General features: G+C 27.5%; 1 long non-coding RNA gene across 1 annotated transcript; it reads right to left on the bottom strand.

The window, feature by feature from the left end:
- Positions 1-592: 592 nt before the first annotated feature.
- Positions 593-6,490, bottom strand: LOC112679930. Its single transcript, XR_003148268.1, has 3 exons — positions 6,341-6,490; positions 950-1,030; positions 593-718 (listed from the first exon to the last, which is right to left on the bottom strand). It is a non-coding gene; the product is annotated as an uncharacterized LOC112679930 (long non-coding RNA).
- Positions 6,491-8,642: the final 2,152 nt, after the last annotated feature.

Here is an 8,642-nt window from a genome sequence, read left to right as displayed (position 1 = left end):
ACAAATAATCGGTGATGGAAATTTTTTTCGAGGTATGGATGAACCCAAAACTTTCTATTTTTTTTATTTCTTCTGTAATGGTAGTATGCTATCATTACATCTTCATCGCTAGAATTACTAGCAATACCAATGGTGCAACAAAATGATGACGATAAAATATGTCCTTCATTCATGGTCACGCGGAACAAACTATAGATATCGATCACGAGTAGGCATTTTATGAGTAGCCTCGTATATAGCTATATATATTTATAAGTAGCCCCGAGAGTCATCAATGCGTCGATAACCGTTTAGTAATTTCAATCACAAAACAGTTTAGTTTTTTATTTAATAGCTCCGTGTGTAGAAACCTTACGCGCGCGTGTAAATGTCCAAGCGCTTGCGAATAATCTGTTCCCGGCGATCAACACCAAAGTTTTTTTTTATTCAGCCAATGATATTTTTTTAACAGCAGATTATTTCATTTCCTGCCACACTACCTAAAAGATGAATCGCACATGACGAGGATGGTACAATAACGCAGCAATAAAAAATGTTTACAATGTTACAATATTAATCTGATAATTTAATGCAAATAAAATTACAAGCGGACAAACGAGATGTACGACGACTATCGCAATATCTGTGCATAGTGCTGTGTTGCTGTTTTACTTTTTAATTACTTTTGACCCGGTTGGTGACCGTAATAAATGACCACCTACATCATGACCAGTGAGAACTGTAAAATCAAAAATAAATGTTTTCGTCAAATAAAATGTTTAGAAAAACAATTAATAATGACACTTTTTGTTAAGCAAAAAAACGCAAAAAAATAATACAATATAGTATCATACTATGGTCATACTATTTAAAACAAATGTTATCGTATTGATTGCTGTGGGTACTATCATACTTAAATCAATTATGAAATCTAACAAAATAGTTAAATTATTTTAATTGTTTTACCTACAAGTTTGCATAAAGACTAGTTTGAATTATTTGCACCATCACGGTCATCACTGTAAATCTGATTTCTATGAATAGATATAACCTAAATATAACAATATGTAAAACAACAAATTTTAATAAAAAAATTAAAAATGAGTTTACAAACGTTTATTGGATACTGGGTATATTATGTATTACGTTTCTCTTTTCTTAATAATAATTACCTCTATTACTTTTTCTGTTTAATCTTTAATACATGTATCTGTACATATTTATAAATTATTATTTATAATTTATAATAACTTAATACCATATAGTATAGTTTGCCTTACCATATATTTATTCATAAGTCGTTTCACATACATACATAGATACATACGAGTACATTTACATATTAGCTATTTGGTACTTGTATTTAGATATTATTATTTATTATTATTATTATTATTTATTATTTATTTATTTATTTATTTATTTATACATTATTTTAATACTTATTGAAATCCAAAAATCGTGCGAAACCGTTCATGGGTCTATAATTATTTAATTAGAACACATTATTTAAAATACTGACATAATAATACACCATTATAAATAATATTTGATATTTCAGAAAATAATTAATATTTTCTTACACAAAATGTTATTTTAAATCTATAGGTTTAATAAAAAGAAGGAAATAACTTAAGGGGACTAAAAAATAATTTAACTCGTTATGTAACTTAGTTAAAAATAACATTATATTAACTCTTTAACTCAACTTGCATATTATTTATTATTATGCCTAGGCTTGCGTAATAGAATACTAATTGTTAAGGCTATTATTGTAGAAGAGAACGATTCCGAATTGGTCCAATTTACTTTTTTAATACTGAGCATAATAATAGTATGATGAAATATTTACATGTTTAATTTGAATCAACAATATTTGTGTAGTTATATGTGTATGTTACAATTGTTACGGGTGCTACAAGTATCAAGAGCAATCTGGCTCCTTTAGTGCGGCCCGAGCATTTTTTTTAAAACAGCCCAAAAAACATTGCTTAAATTATTACACTATTTCAGTATTTATGTTATAATACCAAAATTGTTTTCAGATATATATTTAAACATGATATAAATACATAACAAAAACATTTATTATAGAGTTAATAATTTATGCAAAGTTCCAAGTGGTAAATTGAGTTTCAATATTATTCTTAGTGCGACAAATTATGTAGTATTGGACATTATTGTAATGTGTTATTTGTAACTTATATATTATGAATAAAGAAAAATTATTATTGTATTATAAAAATCGCAATAAAATATTACTACCACACGGGCCGACCCTATAATTTAACATTCGGCTGATACTGGAAATTTCCCGATTTGCCAGTTCGCCCCTGATAAGTATATAGGGTTGGGCGTAATTGTATACAATGATTTTGTGTAGTGCATTGTTTCGTTTTGAATGCATAGCACCGACTTACCTATTTCATTGATAATAAAATAAACATATTTATTTTTAAAATTTGTTCCTAAAACTTATTTTACTATTGTTTCAATAATAATATAATAATATAATATATATAATATATTATAATATTATTTTAGATAAAATATTTGTTGAAATTTACCGACAATAAACTTAATTGATTTGAGTATTTGACAAAACCTAAGTCTCTATAGAACAGTGGTCTTCAATCAGTGGGTCTCGACCCAATTATGGATCATGTAAGTTTTAAGATTGGGTCACCATTTTAAGTCTTTAGTTTAAAATTTAAAAAATTCATATTTATATATTATAATTATAAAATATTATACTATATTATGTATGTAATATGACTTCGATAAAATAATTTTTCATTAAACCCGAAACCGTAATATTTTATATTTAATATATATAAAAAAATTACAAATTACAAATTACAAATTTTGTAGAAGACGAGAATGAACATCAAATTAAGTAATGGTATAACGATACCTTGACTTCATCGATAATACTCTTATCAATGTATAATTTACTGAGTGTACAATTAAGCCGAGATAGAGAATTTTGTGTAAAAACAGTTAGTTTTTTTTTTTTTATATCATTACTTATTGTAAAAATTAAATATTACTTTAACAAGCAATTTTAACTTTTTTTTTTTTGTTTTCATGACTAACAAAACTGACATGGATCATAAAAAATACATGGAAAACAAGTGGGTTGCGAGTCAAAAAGGTTGAAGACCACTGCTGTAGAGTATTGACCTATGGTCCTATCCGATACTGTCATAAAAAGTTTACACAAACTAGAATATTAAATATAATAATAATACTTATTATAAATAATTATCTAGGAGTAATTCTTATTATTAAATATAAATTTATTATTGAAGAATCACTTAATATTTATACTAATATATACTATATAAGTGCAGCAGCAAACTTACGAGTCCGGAGTCACGATTTTATTTTGAAATCTATTTCGGTAGAAAGGCTGATAACGACGGTGGTCAGTCACCACTCACCTGTTTGGCGAGTTAGTCGTGATCGCGGACGCGGAGGGATCCGCCAATAAAATCAAAAATTAAATTTTTAGAAAATGATTTGTTCATTTACACGACACTACCTATCGACAGACTATGTACACATAATTTTAGTAGTCGAAAACCCCTATACCATAGGCTATCTGTTTATTCTATAATCAATGCTTACGCATTATAATAGGTACTTATATCCTAAACGTGATCGGTGTTTAATTCTCGAAATTAGAACACTGCTTGGAATATCAGACGAATTGATTTTTTTGGGGGGGCATGTCCCCTATTTTGTGACTTCTTGTCACTATATTGACGTGAAAATGTCGGCGACAAGTTGTTTCTTCGAAATCATAACTCGCTTACAATGGAAAATCGACAGGTGTCGTTCAAAGATAATAACTCATGTGTATAATAAATGTGTCATATAATCACGTCTTTGCACACGACTTTTCAATTGTATGAAAAATAACGATTGTTTAAAATTATACATTCATTTTTTTTTTTATGAATAACCAAAAAGAGAAAAAACACACGTGGAGTTAATGCGTTATGCGCAGTGACGTATTTATATGCAGGCACTATAGGCACGTGCCTATAGTGACAAATTTGAAAAATGTATTTTTTTATTAATTATTAACAAAAATGGCTTTAATTTTATGAATTCATGTTTTAGTATTTAAGAAAAAATTATTTTAATTAAAAATATTTTTGCATACTTACCTAATTAATATAAATTTTATAGTATGTAATTAAATGATAATTCAGTTAGTGCGGTATATTATTTTAATTATTTAAAGAGACAATTTTCCACTGGCTTACACACGAGAAATATGTAAATACGCCCCTTATCGTCCGTTTCAGATAACGAAATATCGAAATACAAAAACAAATATGAATATGACTTATTCTTTATGCGATTTCTATCACAACCGAAATTAAAACTGTTTTATTTTATATATTATAGCATGTGTGTATAATAATGAGGATATAAGTGATTTTTCACGAAAATACGATTAAACAATAGGTAGTACATATTTTCCGTTGAAAAATATTTATAAATGTACTAACAAGTTTTACAAGTAATTCTCATCGTGAAAGTAGCTCTAAAGAATATTCATGTTCATTGAAATAATAGTAGAATGTTTCTACGAGTAGTTACGAAAACACTGGTTGTATAATCTAGTTTTGTCCATAATATAAACAATTATACTTGAAAATCAATATAAATGTTTTGTTATTAATTTCCTTCTAATCAGTATGTAATATTGTTAGTTGTTATATTAACATTTATATGCTGGGAAATGAGATGATAGAAAATCTGTGTTGTTAATATCCGTAGTATATTTTTGAAATATTTGGTACACTATACAAATGGCAAGCTTGCAAATTTTCCGATTAGTATATTGTGGCATATATTCTTATGATGTACAATAATTTAGCATGAAAAAAGTGGGTTTTATTATTTTTGCCATCGAATCTATTATGTTAAAATTATTATTATTATTGTTAAAATTTAATATCGAGCCACTATTTATAAATTTAACCGAATTCATTGGACTTTCGTGCATTTACATAAACTGTAATCGATGTTCATTATCACAACGATTGTCGGCGAAAAATATCACGTTGAGCCATAACTCATAAAATTCTCTAAATACTTATACATTGGAATTTAACTATTTATCGTATATTTATACCTTTACAATATATTCAATAAAAATGTTATTAAAAGTGTCGAAAACTTATACACTCCCCCACGCCCTCAAAACGTTAATATATAACGTGCATTGTGCATCAAAATCATCATTGTGCCTTGAAACACAAATGCAATCGTGTCGAATATTAATGAAAATTGGTAATACGAGTAATTGTTTCTTTGTTTGTGAAATCCATTGGGGCTGAAATCAGAAGTTTCCACGGAGAATAGTATAAATAAAGCGTACCTATATTTACTCTAAAATTTCGTCAATCACTCAGTGCAATTCCTGATTCAGATTCTATGATATTTTTATAGCTTTAACCTTGACCGAAAACGCATAATCATCATTCATAACAAAACAATTCCCCGATGTATACATAACATATATACAAATATACATAATGACGGACTTATACAGGGTCTTGATAATTTAGTATTTGTTCGTCCTACACAAAGGGATACACAAATGATCCACTTTTCATTCCTCAGGGCATACCACGTCCCTCCAATCATGTCACTGTAGCGACATCGTTTGTATACTCGCAGTGGTGGAATTTATAATTAATCACGTCGCTTCGGTTGGTTTTTTTAATCTACTGCCAGTAAATTTATTTAATGGGTATGGTCGAATTGCACTTGGGTTAAAAAAAGGTAACGATCGAACTGCACTTGGGCTCAAAAAAAGTATTCCAACAAATATATCATGCATTTGAAGGGGTTAAATATTTATTAAACATTCATATACCTTCCTACTTACAGACTTATGACTAATTATAATTTTAGTTGACGTGGATAAAAATGATTTTTTTATACGTACAATAATTGTTATGTTAATATATATGAGTATATATAAATCAATTTTAAATCGTAAGATATTATTATTGTCGTTATTATAATTTTTTTCAATTAATTTCAATCATTTTTTGTAGTAATAAACTAAATTAAAAAGCTGGTAACATGCTTTTGAGCAGCAAGGTTGATATATTTTTCAATATCATTAATTTTTTTCTGGTACCGTGAAGTTAAAGGTTTTATGTCAGTATTCTGAATTAAATATTATATTATATTATATTAAATATTATATTTTATATTTACATTAATAATATAAGTATCTATTTGTAATTATGTTAAAATATCAATATAAACAAATAGATATTGGGATATGGTAATGAAAATAATTTGTTAAATTTTGCGTAAAAAGACTTACATGCATTTGTAGTTCTTTGGCTAGAAATCGTATTCAAAATCAAAATATAAGGCGGGGAAAAGTCCAATATTAAAAATATAATTATCTACTAAATAGAAACTAAATTCTAGAACATCGTGGTTTTCCGGAATATTTATACAAAATCATCTATATAAGATTCACCAACTTCAACTGATTTGATTAATGATTTTCAAGTATTATATAAATAGTATACAGGTCGGGCTTATGACTACAACTATAATATAGTATAAATATAAATACACTCTGTTATAGTGTATTTATAACTATGACAAGGTCGCGTGAGGGGGGGGGGAAACCGATCACCGTCTGCGCAACGAGATACGGTACAATCTCATTTTAAACAAAGTATAGATGACTTACTGTTAATTTCAAATGGTTTACGGAATATGAAGCATTGAAGCATAAACAAAATACAATAACATTATCATTATCATTATTTTATAATAATTAATAATGAATATAACATTTCAAGTTAAATATTTTATGTTATACCCACCCACCTCTTATTTTCAAAGTGTAGCGACCACTAACACCTAGTAATAGGGTTGGGCGCCACAGTATAGAAGTGTTGACAATTTCTTCCCTAATCACTTTTAATGGTCTATAAATACCTTGCTCAGCTTATTTCCTTTTTGCCGAACATGTAACAAGAATACTTATTAAATTTTAATCTATAAATGATAAAATAAACATAGTTATAATTTTTAATTCAATATTGTGGTATTATAGTCCCAATGAATACGTTTTTTTTAGAATTTCCTAATTTGTCTTAGATTGTTTCAGTTATTTATGATTTGTGCTCTTGTAGTCAATTTTAGATGTTATATTCTGTGTTGGGAATTATCTAGATAGATTTTTTGTCATATTTTATCTTATCTAGATAAATAACGCTAAGTTATCTAATTACTTATCTCAGATAACATTTTTACTTATTTAGATAATTGTCTGTATTCTTGTCAAGATTAGAGTTATTTTTATTCTTGTACGAAGACAAATCCAATAAATCAGAGATCATCAAAATCGGTTCAGCCGTTCTTGAATTATAAATTCTGTAAATAACATATCATTCTTTTATAAATATAGATTTTGTATTCATAATCATAATTCGTGTATTATTAATAAATAATTATTATTTCTTGGTATGACATTTTGTTTGTATTTTCATGCCGGAAAAATATTTTTGGTATTTTTAAACTAAATTTCTTATTTTTCCATGGAAGTTTCAAGTATAGTAGGTATTTGATTTTAGTAAACACATTTAACTCATACGCTGAATAGTCATTACTTCACTCTTGATATACATTTCTTACAATATTATTATAATATAAATATAATCTTTAACGAATAAAAAAAATACACATTTAAAATTATTGTCTGTTTGAATGTACTTATTTGTTAATTACTAAAAAAATTTGAAATTTGCATTCTGGACTATGCCTTCTCTCCCAATTTAAATCCTGGATCCGCCACTGATTTCCCAAACAAGACATCTAAAAGTGATGGTCAAGTATTACTGTGTGTAAAAACCCAATATCAAACGCTCAACGATCCTTAACTATACAAAACGAAAACATTAAGAAAGAACATACATTACAACGTAGAGAAAATCTTAAAGCTATTTCTCGCAAACACCTACATCTAGTAATAATAAGACCATTTTTTATACAGACCTTTGTCTTAAAACTAATTCGTTCAGATACCATTATCTATATAACAAAATCCTGATTTAAAAATGTTTTTGGAAAAATATACACGTCAAAGTATTCCAGATGAAAAAAACTATTCCAAAAAATATTATATTTGAGATACTTGTCTTAAAATTCTTTTCTTAATCTGAGGTGTGATTCAAGATAGGCTCATTTTGGGTATCTATCGATAAAATGGGAGACGAAGAGGAGAGGTTCATTGCAAATTTAGTTATAAAAAAATTATGCGACGAGCCTACTAAACCAGTACAACTTATCTGTGGAAAACTCAAATCATTAGAGAACAGCAAAACTGTTTAATGACTCTGAGTTTACTCTAGCCAAGTGGAGTAAAACATGAAAATGCACTTTAGTTGGTTAATGAATCAGTTCCCAATATGATGACGGCAGGAAAAGCATTATACATTCTTTATTTAAAACTATTCAGCTTACATATTTAGTACATGGTTTTCATCGTGTGTCAGAGACAATTAGGACAGGATATCATACTCTCGATTTTCTCATCTAAAAATTTTTCTTTTGAAAGCTCCAAGTTTTTCAAGACACATATCTTGATCTTGCTTTACCACCGGAGC

This window comes from Sipha flava, unplaced genomic scaffold, assembly GCF_003268045.1.
Source record: "Sipha flava isolate LNK unplaced genomic scaffold, YSA_version1 170_pilon_pilon, whole genome shotgun sequence".
Classification (NCBI taxonomy): Eukaryota; Metazoa; Arthropoda; class Insecta; order Hemiptera; family Aphididae; genus Sipha; species Sipha flava.
This window is presented reverse-complemented; position numbering and strand designations above follow the sequence as displayed.